This window comes from Rhinolophus sinicus, chromosome 17, assembly GCF_057876585.1.
Source record: "Rhinolophus sinicus isolate RSI-liver-muscle chromosome 17, RSI-T2T, whole genome shotgun sequence".
In the NCBI taxonomy this organism is placed as follows: domain Eukaryota; kingdom Metazoa; phylum Chordata; class Mammalia; order Chiroptera; family Rhinolophidae; genus Rhinolophus; species Rhinolophus sinicus.
The window spans coordinates 2,014,168-2,031,291 of record NC_142517.1 but is presented as its reverse complement, the minus strand read 5'-3'; the positions used below and the strand labels follow the sequence as shown (position 1 = coordinate 2,031,291).

Below are 17,124 nucleotides of genomic sequence, written 5' to 3'. Positions count from 1 at the left end.
TGAATGGCAAGGATTTGCCTCAGCCCAATGACCACACACGGCAGTGGGACAGTTAGCGGACATGAGTGAGTTCAGTGTCCCCTGAGCCCTGCAGGGCCACCCCGCAGGGCTTGTCAGTCATTGCGACTGGCTCTCCATGCCCGTGCTCCTAGTTGGTTCTTGAAGAAACACCTTTCAGTCTAATTTGTTTCTGTGCTAACAACTGCCCGTTTCTTCCGCAAGCTGATTTGGTGGGAGACGGTACCATCCACTTTGGAGGATGGTGGGTCTGTCGGTGTGAGGCCACACTCTGGCCAGGCAGCCCAGATGCCCCCAGGTGGGGGCAGCCACAGGCCAGGGCACAGGCGGGGCTGTGGGCCCTCCCCATTCTGTGTTTTAAAGGTTACAGTGTTCTTTGGGTTTTCTGTATCTTCTTAGTATCTTTTTGTCAGATATTCTTCCTAGGCTTCTGTCCTGTTAGCTACATTTTTACCTGTATTGCTGCAAAGCTGTTCACAGCACCCTCTTGTTCTGAGCGTCGCGTGTGCCCCTTTCTGACGTCGCTGATGCCTCCTCTGTCTGTCTAGATCTCTCTCGTCACAACTGTCAACTTTATCGAACCTTTCAAAGAGCCCACTTTGTGACTTTCTTTGTTTTTTATTACATTAATTTCTGCTTTTTAAATTATTTCCTTTTTCATTTCCTTTTTGTTTTCTAACTTCTTGAGTTATGTTTTATGCCATTTGTTTTCAGCTTTTTAAGATTTCCTGCTCTGCGCTTCAGTATAACCTTCGAGCCCTTTAGGAGCTGGTTTGGCTGCAGCCTGTCAGTTGTGATACAACATATTTTTGTTACTGTTCCACTTAGTGGATTTTCTAATATCTAATTGATTTATTTTTTTGATTGTTGATAACTGTTTCGAATTTCCAAACACATGGAGATTTTTTCCCGAATATCTTTTGTTGCTGCCTTTGTTCTTTTTAAGCTTCAACACGTTGGGGTTGAAAAATACACTCTGACTGATTCCTTGCTTTGTGGCCCAGCACAGCATCAAGTTTTGGAGATGTTCCATGTGTCTTTGAAAAGATTGTATGTTTTGTGTAGGTTCCTTAAATTTCTTAAGCATGTTGCTCGAACCTTCTGCATTCAGTGGGCTTGTCACCTCTTTTCCTAAACAGGGTTTTGTGGGCTCACAGCACACCCATCTCCTACGTAACTGTCTCTGGCTGTTCTGCTCTACGGCAGGCTTGAGAAGTTGTGATACAGACCATTTGGCCTGAAAAATATAAAATATTTACTATCTGGCCCCTTCTGGAAAGTGTTTTCCGACTCCTGTATCCTTATTGATTTCTTGTATCTGCGTGTTCTATCAATTACCGGGAGAGGCCTGATAGAAGCTCTTGTCGTCACTGGGTTTGCATATTTATTCCTGCACTGCCATCAGGTTTTGCTTTATATGTTTGGAGCTATGTTGTTAGTGACACAGTTTTTAAATTGTCATATCTTCCTTTGGTTGAGGTGTTATCATTATGAAGTGACCTTTCTCTTCCAAGGTTTTCAGCCTTTGTCTGAAATTCATCACCTGACTCAGCTACGTTTGGTTACTGTGTGTCTTGTGCGCCTCTTTCTGTTCTTTTATTTTTAACTTCTCTGTATCTTTATGTCTTAAGATGTGTCTTGTAAACAGCATATGATTGAAGTTTTTTAAATTGAAGTTTGACAGCCTTTTTTTAAATTTTAAGTCTGACAAAAACTTTTTTAACCAAAGCTTTTATCTTGTTTACTTTAACTGTAATTACTGATACATTGGAGTTTAAATCCACCATCTCACATTTTGCTGATTTATCTGCTGGTTTTTCCCTTTCCTTCTCATTTCTTGCTCTTTTTGGGTTGATGGTTGATCCTTTCGTTTTTCTCCCCCTCTACCAGTTTGGAGGTTATAGCCTCTTTCTGTTCTTCAGATGGTTTTCCCAGAAATTCCAGGATTCTTCCATATCAGAAATGTAAGACTAACTCGTACTGTATTCTTTGGGTGACCTGAGAATACCCGACACTCCCCCTTCCAGCTCATATGTTCTTTATGCTTAAGTTTTTAACCTCGCAGGATGCTGCTGCTGCCTTATTAGTATTCTTTTCTGCTTTAGGTTTGTAGACATATTTGCTACTGTCTCTGGTCTTTCTGCTTCTCTCACTTCCCACGTGAGACCACCTTTTCCTGCTTGGAGCGGCCGTGCGTTAGAAACTCCTCCAGGTAGGTGCTGCTGGTGGCAGGCCCTGCCCACCTCTGTTCTCTGGAGTGGTTTTAGTCCCCTGGTCCTACTAGGCAGGTCCTTCTGGAGGGTTGGTGAGATCATGCACTGGTCTTTGACACCCTTTAAATGCTGAGAAGTAATTGTCAAGCTGTCATTCCTTTGAAGGTAATCTGCCTTTTTCTCTGGCTGCTTTTAAGATCAAAATTAAAAACTTTTGTGCTTCATAGGACGCCATAAAGAAAGTGAAAAGACAACCCACAGATGGGAGAAAATATTTGCAAGTTACATCTCTGACAAGGGCCTTTTCTCCAGGATATAGAAAGATCTCTGACGAATCTGAGCGAGTCGTGACTGAATGCCTTGCGAGGGGACACCTGATTGTTGTCCGCAAGGAGGGCTCTGCAGCCCACATGCTCGCGGGGCCACAGGAGTGGAACACCTGTGCTTCTAAGACATGCCTTCCTGTTTTGAGTTGTAGCCTCTCTGCTCACCTGCCCCTGACTGGATGTCCCCCCCCCCCCCCCCCCGCCCTGTGCTGCGGAATCACTGGTCATCTCTTGAGATGCCCAAATATGACTTTTCCTATGCAGCTTCTTCTGCCCCAGCCCTAGGTAGGTTCAGGAGAAGAGGTGACTGAAGTGGTGAGTTATTGGTGACTGAGTGTGAGTGAGATTCTTGCCCTTATTGAGGGAGTTTGGAAGAAGAATTGATTGAGAGGAAGGGCCTTGTGTCAGAGGTGCTTTCGGCACACGGGTACCGTTTGGGTACTGCCTTGTCTCTGCTAATTAGCTGCAGGCTTGCCGTTGAGGATGAGCGTGGGCAGGCAATCAGTCCGAGGTCGCATCTAAAATAGCAAATGTGCTTTTAATGAGATGCTTTCGTTACAGTAAGTGATCTGAGAGAAGAAAGGAAGAGGTAAATGCCTTTGTTCTTTTCAAGGGATGGCTTTAGATTAGCTGTGCGGTAGTCAGGCCTTTTCTGGCAACTGGCGTTGTGCTTCAGATTTACAGATCAGTGCTTCCGGTACAAGACACATCAGTCCGATCCATTAGAGAGGCCCACTTTGGAGTAGTGAAAAATTGAATTAAAAATGCAAGATTCCAACATCCACTTCTAGCCAAGATGGGATGAGAGGGACTAAATTTCACATTCTACCTTAAACAACTGGAAACCAAACAAAAGTATGTGAGGCTGCAGAGTTCAGACACTACACAACGGAAGTGCTGGCCAGTGGTCCCTGTGAGAGGGACCAATGGCAGGGAGCCCCTGGCCTCCCAGCTCATTGCCCACAGTGTCCAGCTGAGCACAGGGAGAGCCCAAGACCAGTGGAGACAGAGCGTGGCGTTAAGGGACTTGACGAAGCCTAGAATTTATGGAGAACAGCACTGGAGAGCATGGGATTGGGAAAGAGCTCTGGGGCGGAGGAGGGGCCGCTGTAGTACTGCTCTATGCACGTGTGTGCAAACGCCGCCACCGTCAGGGGAAGGAGCCCTGGGAAGGATGGAACAATCCCTGTGGTTCCCACAGGGCTGGCAATGAAGTCTGTGTTCTCACCAGCCGGGTGGGAAGACCTCCTGATTTGGAAGGTATGGGTGGAGTCACACCTTAGCCTTAGATGCCAGCCTGTTCACATCTCACCTAAAGAAAGTTTAAGCAGTCTTGAAAAGATCAAATGATTCTAAATAAGTTAACTACATCCCCGAACAAAGCCTAACAGTATTTAAAGGACTGCAGCAAAACTCAGCCTCCAACAACGTCATGCTGGCAATATCTGGGAGCCAACCAAAGATTCCTTGCCGTACAAATCAGGGGAAAATGTAACCCAGCAGAGGAGGAAAATCAACCGTTAGAAATAGATCCTGTTGCGTTCATGTCTATCCAGGTGGTAGAATTAGCAGACATGATGGTAAAATGCTCCAGGTGTTCAATGGCAGAGAAAACATGAACAAAATGAGGAGAAAATGGAAGATCGAAAAAGACCCAAATATGTCTTCTAGAGAGGAAAATGCACCGGAATGGGATTCGTAGCTCAGACATTGCAAAGACAAGATGAGGATTCTCAAAGACATAGCACTAGAAACTTTCTGAAATGAAGCACAGAAAAAAGAGAGGAAGAAAAACAAACAAGCAAACAAAATGGAACAGAGCACTGGCGAGCCCACATCAGGAGGAATAACATGTATGATATTGAATTCTAGAAAAGAGGTATGTATGATTTAATAAAATAATGGCTAAAACTTTCCCAAATTTAATGAAAACTTATTTCCAAGAAGCTCAACAGATCCCAAGCAGAAGAAACATGAAGACATACCAATGCACATCATAAGCAATTTTCTGGAAGTCTGAAGAGCAGCCAGAGGCAAAAACCTACTATATACAGAGGAACAAAGATGAAATTACCGCAGACTTCTCATCAGAAGCTGTGCGATCCAGAAGATGATGGAGGAACATCTTTAACATATTGAAATGAAAAGACCTTTAATATGTTATGTTCTCTTAATGAACTGACCCCTGTATGATCAGTATAAAATATTCTTATTCCTGGAAATATTCCTTGTCCTGAAATCTAACTTGTCTGATAATAACATACCCACTTTGCATATGCTGATTCATATGCAACAGAATATCTTTCCAAAGGAAGGCCAAAAAAAAACCCCAAAAAAAACAAACAACCGAAAAAAAAACACAACCCACCAGACTTTTTCAGACACTCAGAAGCTGAGAGAATTTATCAGCAGCAGACATGCACTCTAGGAAATACAGAGGAGGCCCTCCAGGGACAAGGAAAACGCACCACATGGAAATTTGGATCGAAAAAATAAAGCATAGTAGAAATGCAGGCTTTGTCCTCTCATTTTAAAAAGCCCTATAAAATAATTTACAGTTCAAAGTAAAAGTAATAATGTTTTGTGGAGTTTATATGTAGAAGTAAGAGGTTTGACAGCCCAAAGTCTATGAATGAGAAAATGGAAACTATTATAAAGTTCTTAAAATACATGTGATGTGTTATAACATTATTGGAAGGTAGACAGTGATATACTAAAGATATATATAGTAAGCCCTAGGACAACTGTTAAAAAAAACGGCAAAGAGGTATAGCTAGTAAGCCAATAATGTAAATAAAATGGAATCATTAAAAAAAAATCACTAATCCAGAAGAAGACCAAAAAAAAAGTTAATAAATAAAAAACCAATCTAGGTAGGACGGTTAGAAAAATGATAGATTTAAATTGAACCACATCAACAATCTCATCAAATGTGGATGGCCTGAAAAATCCAAATAAAAGGCATTTTGTCAAGAGTGTCAGGTCAGATAAAAAAAGTTACATAAAAGTGCTATCCACATTAAATATAAAGGTACAGAGAGGTTCAAAGTAAAAGGTTGGAAAAAGATACACCATGCAAACATGAATCAGCATATGCAATTAGATATGTTACTATCAGATGAGTTAGATTTCAGGACAAGGAATATTTCCAGGAATAAGAACGACATTTTATACTGATCATACAGGGGTCAGATCATTAAGAGAACATAACATATTAAATATGCACTTAATAACAGACTTACAAAATACATGTAGCAAAAACTGATAGAACTGAAAGGAGAAATGGACACTCACAATTGTAGTTGGAGATTTCAACACTCCTCTTTCAATAATTAACAAAACAAGTACACAGCAAATCAGTACAGATGTGATGGGCTTGAACAATACCACCAGCTATTTTGACCTGATTGATGTTTACAGAACACAATGTCTCCAACAACAGCAGAATACACATCCTTTACAAGTGCACATGGATTGTTCACCAGGATACACCAGACTGTATTCTGGGCCATAAGACAAATCTCAATAAATGAAAGAGGACTGAAAATATGCAAAGCATATTCTCTGACCAACAGAGAATTAAACTAGAAATCAGTAATTGAAAAATAGCTGGAAAAAATCCCAAATATTTGGAAACTAAATAAACGCATTTTTAAATAGCCCATGGGTCAGAGGAATTCACAGGGAAATTAGACAGTTTGAACTGAGTGAAAGTTAAAACATACTGTATCAGAATTTATGGAATGCAGGTAAAACAGAGCTCAGAGAGAAATTCATAGCATAAGGATTATATTAGAACATAAAACTGTTCTCCAATTAATGATTTAAGCTTCAACCTTAAGAAAAAGTAAACAAAGGAAAGAAAGAGCAGAAAGCAATGAAATAGAAAACAAACAGGAAAAAAAAATCAATGAAACCAAAAGTTGATTCTTTGGAAAGATCATTAAAATCGACAAACTCCTAGTTAGACTGATCAGAAAAAAAGAGAGAGAAGAAAAACTACTAAAATCAGAAATAAGAGATGAGAAGTCACTATACATTCTACAGATGTGAAAATACTGGTAAGGGGATATTATGAAAAACTTTATGCCAGGAAATTTTACAATATAGATGAAATGGAGAAATTCCTAAAAAGATACAAATCACTAAAACTTATTAAAATGAAAATAAATAACCTGAATAACCCTGTATCTCTAAAAAAAAAATTGAATTTGTATATAAACACCTCCCAACAAATAACACTCTTGGCCCAGATGAGTTCATTGATGAATTCTATCAGACATTTAAGGAAGGAACATATTAATTCTACACAAAGTCCTCCAGGAATGAGAATAGGAGGGGACACTTCTCATTTCATGAGGCCAGCATTTCCTGATACCAAAACCAGACAAAGCTTATGAACCAATATCCCTCATGAACAACCATTCATGAATTAGAAAATTTTAGCAAATCAAATCCAGCAATATGTAAAAAGAAGACTACGTCATAACCAAGTAGGATTTATCCCAGGAATGCAAGATTGGTTTAACATTCAAAATCAATCATTATAATTTACTATATTAACAGACAAAAAAAAAAAAGAAAGAAAAAGAAAAGCCATATGACTAAATCATCGTAGAGGAAAAATCATTTGACAAACAATACTCATTCATGGTAAAAAGAATAAAATCTCCGCAAACGAGAATAAAAGTGAACTTCCTCGATCTAATAAAGGGCCCTATGAAAAACCTGTAGCTAATGTCGATGATGAAAGACTGAAAGCTTTCCTTCTAAGACTGGGAGCATGACAAGCATGTCTGCTCTCACCACTTTTATTTAGCATTATACTGGAAAAATAAGACAAGAAAAGCAATAAAAGACATACAGAACAGAAAAGAGAAGTGGAATTGTCTTTGTTCGCTGGTGGCATGATGGTCTATGTGGCAAATCTAAGAGATCCACAAAAAAGCTACTAGAACTAATAGGTGAGTTTAGTGAGTTTACAGGATACAGGTCAATATAACAAAATGAATTTTATTTCTACAGACTAACACCAAACAATAAAAGCTGTAATAAAACACCATTTACAATCCATAAAAAATATGAAATTCTTAGGGAGAAATATAACCAAAAAATGTGCCAAGAGAAATTGAAGAAGACCTAATAAACGGGGAGCCGTACTATGTTACTGAACCAGAAGACCCAATGTGACTAGCATGTCAGTTTTACCAAAAGTGAGATGTAGATTCAGTGTAATCACAATCAAAACCCTGGCAAGGTTTTTTGGTAGAAACTTACAAGCTTATTTAAAACTTTACATGGAAATCCAAGGACCTAGAGCAGCCAGAATAATTTTGAAGAGACAACAAATGACGACCTGGTTTGAAGACTTTCTCTATTGCTACAATCATCTAGGCACCGTGGAACTGGCAAAAAGTTGTATGTGAAGATAAGTGGGTGGACTAGATTCCAGAAACAAACCCACACACTTACAGTCAGTCAATTTCCAACAGAAGTGCCAACATAATTCAATGAGGAAGTGACAGTATTTTCAACAAATGGTGCCAGGACAATTGCACACTCGTATGCAAACACAATGCACCTTTCTGATTAGTTTGTTCATTTATTCTGATCTTTAGATTCCACATAGACGTGAGATCATATGGTATTTGTCGTTCTCTGTCTGACTTATTTCACTTAGTATAATGTTCTCTAGGTCCATCCATATCGTTGCAAATGGTAAGATTTCCTTCTTCTTTGTGGGATTAGAGGATGGAGACTTTAACTTACTTTCTCTGTCTGCTGTGAATCCTGCTGAAGTTGAGGCATGTTTGCAGCAAAAATATGCATCTGCCGGCTATCTTGCTGAACATTTTATAGCTTTCAAGATGTATTTCACCTGGATAATATCGGTCACTAGTGGACAATATCACGTCTCAAATGAAAATGTACTTAAAATGGCTCCACAAAGCCTAGAAAAACATCAATTTTTAAGAAAATGAAATACTGGATCAAGTTGTGTCAAAGTTAGCAGAAAGAGTTTTGTTTTCATGAAAGTAAGGCACTGCATGACAGATTACCCTACCCCAGTGACTCTGAATTCTTAATTGTCGTTAAAAATTTAAAGTGGGAGTTTATGTTTAATAATTTGATTTACATGACTTATAGAAAGTGACTACTTATAATTGCTTTTATTAATAAACAACATATCAACTACAAAACAAACAAACAAAAAACAATGCACCTTTGCCCTACTTCATCCCATTGTAAAATAAACACAAAATGGGTCACAGACCTAAACGTGAAAGATACAACTCTTAGATTTATAGAAGAAAAATGTATGTGTACAATGGAATGTCATTCAGTTTGAAAAAGGAAGGACATCTGACACGTGCTCAAACACAGATGCAGCTGGAGGACAGATCCTGTGTGACCCCACTGATACAAGGTCCCTAGAGTCGTCACATTCATAGACACAGAAAGTGGATGATGGGGGGCGGGGTGGGGAGCTAGTGTTTGACGGGAGCAGAGTTCAGTTTGGAACATGGAAAGTTCTGGAGCTGGACGGTGGTGATGCTTACACAACAGTGTGATCTGCCTAATGCCACCGCACTGTACACTTAGCGATGGTTAAATGCTGGGTTTTATGTGTGTTTTACCACAATTTGAAGCAAGCAGAAGCAAGGACCAAAACTGGCCAGTAGGCCTGGGGTTTCTTTGTGGATCACAGGCTGGCGGCCTGGAGGGGAGCCCGGTGTGCAGGGTTAGTGGGTTTGGGCGGGAGCGAGAGTGCAGATGAGGTTGGGCATAGTCGCTGTGCAGGGAAGCGCAGAGCCGGAGGCCTGGGGGCTGCGGGGTTCCTCCTGGCACGGCCCACGGGAAGGCGGCCGCCTTCAGCTGGTCCTGGGGGCCTGTAGGGAGGCTGCAGTTGGCTTGCGGCCCTTCCTGGGGTGTGTTGGTTTGTGAGTCTGTCTTGGGGTCTCCTTATCAGGAGTGGGAAGTATCGGCTCAGAAAGGCCCCGAATAGGCACATGCCTGGTGGTGCTGAGGTTTGTGGACTCTGCAGTTCACGGGGAAATAAAGGTCATTCACAATCGTCAGTTTCCCTGACGTGCAGGAGTTGGTCACTGTGTAAGTACACGTGTTTGTGCCTTTCACTTCCAGGCCTTCAGGTTGGAAGCCTCGAAGCACCATTGCTCGCGCTGGCCCTGCTGACCCTGTGCCTGGGTAAGTCAGGAGAAGGAGGTGAGCGGTGTGTGTGTGTGCGTGCACGTGCATCTGTGCGTGCATGCATGTGAGTGTGCACGGGCGTGTGGGTGTGTATGTGTAGTGTGTGAGTGTGTGTATTAGGAGAAGGAGGTGAGTGGGGGGTGTGGGGGGCATGTGTGTTGTGTGTGGTGTGTGTGCGTGCATATGTGTGTGTGTGTGCTCCCTGCAGCAGTCCGCAGTGGGTCCCATCCCTATGACCTAGGCCTGGCTCTTGCTGGCAGCCGATGAAGTCCGTGTGCCCTGAGAGCCAGGCTGCCTGCGCCAGCTTCAGTGACATTGAAGGGACCTTGTGGGGCACAGTTGGGCCTTCGTGCGTGTCGATTGATTTTCTTAAAGGGACATACACTTTGAAGTTTTCTTACAGCCCAAGGATATTTACGAATCAGTTCTCATTCGTCCAAATCCAAATAAAAAAGTTCAGGTGTGTGGTCTCCCCTTCTGTTCACTCCTGGGGGGATGAACTGAGGGGCCGAGCTGAAAACTGCTGCTGGGCCCAGAGTGTCCTCGGGGGCACAGCAGTGGGTGTCACCCCCGCTGAGCTGGAGTCCGGGCGTCTCTGTAAGGTGGATGTAACTGTCCAGTTTAGACACTTGGGGTGATGTGTGCCCCCAAGTCTGTGTGCATGTGTGCCACGAGCAGGAAGGCCCTGTTAGCCATCGGGCCGTCAGCTCCTGTAAGGTGCTCCCCTGCGAGAGCACCAAATAGGGGTGGGTGGGGGTGCCTGGTTTGTCGGGCCTGAGGGCTGTCTGTCCTCAGGCCATCGCACAGTGGCCTCCAGTGACCCAGGACCCCTCTCCTGTCCTCCGTTGACCTGGGTCCTGGCAGTGGGGACCCTCCTTTTCGGCTCCAGGCTGCCCACCTCCCCTCTGCCCACTTTGCCCTCAGGATCTGCTGGTAGGTGAGGGGCTGCAGGCTCCTGGTGCTAAGCGCCTCCTGCTGGAGTTTCCTGGGGCCTGGAGACATGGGTTCTGTAAAGCGCTCGGGCACCCCAGGCACCGGGTCTGAAAGTCTACGGTTGTAACTCATAGCTCCCAGTTCCGGGGTGGGGGTGGGGGGGGGTGGCAGGCAGCTCAAGCTCCTGTGTAATAATTCCAGCACACAGTGTGCTGGTAGCTACTGTTTGGTAAAAACAAAACAACTTTCGGGATATGAGTGGGATTGATGCAACCCGTCGTCAGTCTCACACTTTTTATCTTTATAATCATGACTTGTTTAAAATAATGTCGCTTAAATATGTGAACCAAGCAAGTGTCGCTTTAGAATTCAGTATTTTGTTCGGAGTGCTTATTTGATAACTGGTAACATAAGTGTGACACACACGGCAGCTCCCAGCTAACGCGTACTCTGAGCATCTCTTCGCCAACATTCTGAGTTAACTAACGTTTATTTGCTGTTTTTGCTCATTATTGATTGAATACACAGCTTATAGTTAAATTATTGCAGCTACTATTGTGTGAAAAGGAAAATCAAGCTATGCTGTATCCTGAGGCTGGGCTCAGTGTGTTCCCTTCCCGTGCTTGTCATCTGCCAATGGCTGGACTATGGCCAGGGCTCAGGGGCTTCTGTCCCTCACGAGGGTGCAGCCTGTGACGGTGTCAGGGGCTGTGAGTGGCACCAAGAGCCTGCAATCTGTGAGGCACATTGCACTGTGCACAGCAGGCTCCACGATGTGCGCCCCACGATGGCTGGTTTCTGGGGAGAGTGGCCGAGAGGCACTAGTCATCAGCCCGGCCTCTCCGAGAAAAACTGAGCTTGGGAGGTTGCAGACAGAAATCGGTTCTCTCTCCCGCATCTCTGGGGATGGGGACCTCCAAGTTCTGTAACAATCGAGGGCCTGGAAAAGACCGGGAAGAAGAGGAATGGCAAGTTGGAGACATTGTGCTTTTTAGGACTAGTCATAGCCACGGGGGCAGGTGGGGGGAGCAGATCAGACTCATAACGAGCGCCCAGTCCAGAACTCACATTCACACAGTGGGAGGCCGTCAGTTGCGTGTGCACAATTGACCTCTTTCCAGAGGCAGGAAAGAAGCAGCAAAACCACCAGATAATACTGTGCTACAGCCCCTACCCCATACGATTGACAAGCGGGTAATCGTCAGTCCGGAAATAACGCAGAACACTTGTGTATGACTCGACCAGCGCCTCTCAAAACATGATGTCCAAGGGTGTAATGAACATCTGGAAAGGTGAGCAACGTAGTCATCAGAGGGATGGAAATAAAAAACCACAGATGTGGTGTCTGTGCAGCAGCGGACGGGCTAAAATGAGAAACAGACAGTGGGCGCTCACCCATCGTGGGGGCTGTAACTTGGTCCAGTCACTTGGGAAAACTGTCACGACGGTGACGATGCATGTGGGTGCTGGGCCCCGCACTCTCAGAATCCCGCGTGCCATTCTCTTCCCACACACGTGGAGGAAATCTTACCATTTGTGTTTTTCAGATGAGGACACAGGCTCAGGATGAGTGTTCAGCTGCGCTCATGCCAAGCGGCCCCTGAGGATGGGTGTGTGTCTGTCCTGTCCCTGCCGGGTCCTGGTGCCCTGGTAGACACTGCGCTGGCCGGTGTGTCGTGCTGCTGCCCAGGAGTGGGACGCGCTTAGCCGGCCAGAGTCCATTCTGTAGACTCCTGAAGGCTCTGGGGCTGGAGTCCTCCTGGGAACGCCGCTCGGCATGGCCTCTGGGGTGGGTGGCATATGTGGTCCCTTTGCTGTGTGGCCCCTTCACTGACAAATGGTAGGACCGATAAGCTCTCCTATGTAGCTGTTATTGCAACTTTAGCTCACACTTGTTTTCCACAACCTCTCTTCCGAGTTCTAAGGTGACCTTAAGGCTGGCCTTACTCGTTCTTATGTGCGGACACTGGAAAGGGCCTTTCCTGGGAGTTCATCTCACAGGCTCCTCTCCTCCCTCTGCCTGGTGTTCAGGCACCTGGCTTCCTCCTTCCAGGCGGGCCGTGGACATTGCTCTTTGCAGCAGGAGGGAACGATTCGGCGTCAGCAGAGGAACCCCTCGCAGTCCCTGAGAGTTCAGTCTGCTGCCCAACAGAATCTCCCTGACAGCCACCCGTGGGGTCAGGTCTCCTGAGGGTGAGGGTGCAGAGCAAGTCCCAGGGTGCCCGTGCGTCTCTGCTCTCAGGGTGACCAGGACGGGACCTTCAGGAGACCCGGAAGACTTTCTGAGGAAGGTGACGCAGGTATGTGATGTTTTGGTCTTTCCTGGTGAAGATCGGCAGCGCCTCTGTTTCTGGGATCCGCTGTTTTGTGAATTCTGGAAGGAGGGGAAGCCCCGGACTTCAGCTGGAGAGGCTTTGTGTCCCCTGCCTCTTTCTGTGGGCCTGTGGTTTTGTCCATGGCGGCAGAGCTGCCATGTGCTGTGAGTCCCCCGGGGAGCGGAGGCCACCACAGACCGCTCACCGCTGTGGCCCCCAGACCACGTGTACTGGGAGCCGCAGTCCAGGGCCCCCTTGGGGAGGTGCCGGCATAGCTGCAAGCTCAGGTGGGCGGCGAGTCCCCTGTGCCCGCCGGGTGGGGAGGTTCTGTTTGCTCTCAACGTAGTGTAGGGGCCGGGCAAAGGCTCGGACTTTGACCAGCCAGCTTGTGTCCAGAGAAGGCACGTTTCCTGCAACATAAGCTTTTTTCCTTAAAAAACAAATCTTACCAGTGTTGAGGATAGTTAGACTGTCGTTACACCATAGAGACAAAAGGTTGGGGCTTACTAAGCAAGCAAGGACATTTCTTTCTTAATATTTAAATTTTAATTATTAAAAGTGACACATGCTTGTCAAAATTAAACACAGAACCAAATCCAATAAATAATCAAAATCCCAGATCCACTCTTTTGCTTGGAGGGAACTCCTGTAAATGGTTTGTGTTTTTACAAGTTTTACTGAGCTTGTAAAAGCACACGTCAGAACAGACATACGTGCACAGAGCTTCTACAAACGTGCTTCCGTGTCACCGCATACATCTGGGCAGCTTGACGTAACTTGTCTGGAAGTCTTTTCGGACACATAGACCTACCTCACTTCAAAAATGTAACATCCTCTGTTACGCGTGTTCTAAAGCGTGTGCATGGCCCTACTTGTATGTACACGTGTGTGATAGTTTCAGAGCCCCGCATTATCACTGTTAGGACCAGCGTGTGCTTCCGAGACTGACATGTGTGTGCACGGCTCGGAAAGCGTGTGGAACTGGCACACTTGTTCCCGAATTGAGGGGCTGCTGGGATCGGGTGACGCAGTGGAGACAGTGTCTGTGAAGAGGGTGACGATGGCCCTGAGGCGCTGTGGTGTTAGTAAGCCCCGCGGGGCCCAGGTTCTCAACCTGCAGGAGGGGGGACTCTGCCTCCTGCTGCGGGGGAAGTGGCTGTCCCTTCTGTCTCTGGCTGGTGCTGTCAGTAAGCTGGTAGGGGTGGAGGAGCCTCCTCAGGGACAGTGGCCTGGGCCAGGCTGCTTTCCCACCAAGGAGCATCTGTTTTCTAGAACGTTCCACACTGTGTTCCTCCCTCTGGGACGCCCATGAAGTAGGTTGTGTGCATGCAGGTTCCCGTTGTGGATTGTGTCACCGGTGCGTTCCTCCGAGCATGGAGCCGAAGCTGCAGCGGGCTGTGGCCCCCCCACTCTGCTTGGCCCCCAGGCCGCCGGTCGGGGCCCAGGCGTGTGTCACAGACGCAGCCGGCGTGGCAGCTCCTTGCCTCTTGGTGACTAGAACGAAAGGTTGAAGCGCCTCCTGCTGGCCGTGCCTCTTAGCAGCAGCACGTGTGCCGGTGCGGGCTTCGTACCGAGGGTTCCTGTGGGGGGAGCAGGGTCACAGGCAGCGTCTGCCGTCTTCGCCCCCTCGCTTGCGCGTGGGCTGAAGCCAGGAGGCGAGTCCGTGGGAAGCCCAGGACCGAGCCCCGCCCGCGGTGCACCCCGACGCTGAAGGGGGGGCGCCAAGGCCCCATGGCGAGTCCCAGCAGGCCCGGCACCTGCGTCAGTGTCACGCACGCGATGCCCCTGCTCGTTTTTCGCGCCCTGTGCTGTCTTGTGCCTCCAGAGTGAGCTTCTGCCAGGACGCGCGCTGGCCGCCGGGCAGACCTGGCGGAAGGTGGCGCTGCTGAGCCCCGGGACCTGGTTCCCGGCGTGTCCGGGCCTGTCCATCACGGTGACCACAGCGTGCCCTCCTCTGTGAAGTCCTTACTTTCCGACTTGCCGTCGCCGGGCGGCAGTAAGTCCCCCGGCAGGTCCCTGGCACATGCGGAACTTCCCCTCTGCGCTCTCCAATCCACGGGAACGACCGTGTTGTTTTCCTTCTTTTTTCTCTTACTGTCAATAATTAGGTTAATTGATTTTCTGTAGTAAGCTGTTCCTGTTTCCGGGTAGAAACCAAATCTGCTCACGATTTTTTCCTGTGTTTTTTTTTTATCCTCGTGGCTGGAGTCAGGTTGCTGGTATGTATTTATTATGCGTGTTCCCTGTGGGGGTCACGCCTACTGATTCCTGCAGCGCCTCCGGTGTTTGTCCCTTACAGCGATGGGACTTCGGGGCCCAGAGGTTGTCACTGTCTCCTGTTGTCACAGGAGAGTCTGGAGCCAGCACGGCACCTTCGGGGAAGCATGTGATGAGTGTACATGCTATTCTAAATTGCCTCGACTTTAGGGAGTGTTGTTATCAGGAAGTGAGGGTGCATTTTGTTAAATCCAGCATTCTTTTAAAAGAAATACAATGAATTTTATTAATACCATGTTTCCCTGAAAATAAGACCTAGCCAGACCATCAGCTCTAATGCGTCTTTTGGAGCAAAAGTTAATATAAGACCTGGTCTTATTTTACTATAACATAAGACTGGGTCTTATATAATATAAATAAGACCGGGTATAATATAATATAATATAATATAATATAATATAATATAATATAATAATACCAGGTTTTTATAATATAATATAAATATAATATAATACCAAGTATAATATAACATAATACTGGGTCTTATATAACACCAGGTCTTATATAATATAATATAATACAATATAATGTAATACTGGATCTTATATTAATTTTTCCTCCAAAAGACACATTAGAGCTGACGGTCCAGCTAGGTCTTATATTTGGGGAAACACGGTAGATTTCCTACCATAAAACCATCCTTGCATTCCTGGAGCAAACCCCACTTGGTCATAACGTATCATTGTCTTTTTAGTGTGCTGTTAGATTCTGTTTGCTAATTTTTAAAGGAATTTGTGTTTATCTTTGTAAGTAAAGAGCAGTGGTTCTCAAAGTTTTGGTCTCTTTACACTTTTAAAAAATGACTGAGGACTGCACAGAGCCTCTGTTTTTTGTGAGTTGTATCTATTGTGGTTCTCAGCTAGGGGTGACCCCCACTAGGGCACATTTACAGTGTCAGGAGATGTTTTTAGTTGATGCAACTGGTGATGGGGAGTGTTGCTACTGGCTTCTAGTGGGTAGGGGCCTAGGATGCTGCTACATGTCCTACGGTGCCCAGGACCACTACAGAGAATGATCTGGCCCAAAATGTCAGCTGTGCCACAGTTGAGAAACCCTGCTGTTGATCTATAGAGGGTGCCAAAAAAATGTATGCATACTTTAAGAAAGGAAAAAACTGTATTAAAATTGTAATATTCAAAATATACCGACAGCAAAAGATGAATGCAAGTCACGTGTATACATTGTTTTGGCACCCCCGTTATATGGACACTGTTGGTGAGTGTTTCTGTGATGACTCTCAGGAGGTGTGTCCCTCTCATCACATGCAGCCTGGCTGTCCTGCAGCTGCACTGTGTTCATCCTGCCGTGTCTTCTGTAGCTGTTTGTAGCTCCCAACCCCTTGTTCTGCCTTGGGTTGGGAGAGATGTATCAACCTTTCCTGTCACCAGCCTGCTTTGATTGGTTTGCATGACATCCATTGTTTCTGCTTTATGAAACAAGCTGCTGGGTTCTTTGGTACATAGGCATGATATCTTCTTTAAGAACTTTAGTTGCCAGCATCATCCATGTTTCTGCTTTGTCTCATTTCATGGCGCTTGGCCTGGTATTTTATATTGTCTGATATCAAGCGTTTGAGGCCTATTTTTCTTTTTGGCATTTCCCCGTATACATTTATTCACTATTTTCAACTCTGCTGAATTGCGTTGTTTGAGGTATTTCTCTGATATCTAGCAGAGTGGGTTTTGTTTTGTCAAGTATTTCTCTTTTTCAGTAGGTGATCTCCACCTGCCTCAGGTGATCGATAGGCTCCGTGTGTTTGTGTGTTTGCAGGGTCAGAGATAAAATGTGTGTCCACGTGCCATTTGCAGACTCTCTCACAGGGCGTGTGGCCTC

General features: G+C 45.6%; 1 protein-coding gene and 1 long non-coding RNA gene across 6 annotated transcripts in view; one reads left to right on the top strand and one right to left on the bottom strand.

Moving 5' to 3' along the window:
- The window catches only part of AGPAT3 (1-acylglycerol-3-phosphate O-acyltransferase 3), a 93,188-nt gene that overhangs the window by 18,125 nt on the left and 57,939 nt on the right, over nucleotides 1–17,124 (top strand). For 2 of the 5 annotated variants that reach the window (XM_074324506.2, XM_074324505.2), the window contains exon 2: nucleotides 9,701–9,763. The exons of 1 other annotated variant lie outside the window; for it this stretch is intronic. The gene's annotated coding sequence lies outside the window, so the exon portion shown is untranslated. Of the gene's footprint in view, nucleotides 1–2,159; nucleotides 2,231–9,700; nucleotides 9,764–12,824; nucleotides 13,000–17,124 lie in introns of those variants that run through there. 2 more of the 5 variants (XM_088794112.1, XM_074324523.2) reach the window with 2 other exon arrangements.
- Nucleotides 11,171–12,331, bottom strand: LOC141569968 (uncharacterized). Its single transcript, XR_012493716.2, has 2 exons — nucleotides 12,095–12,331; nucleotides 11,171–11,983 (listed from the first exon to the last, which is right to left on the bottom strand). It is a non-coding gene; the product is annotated as an uncharacterized LOC141569968 (long non-coding RNA).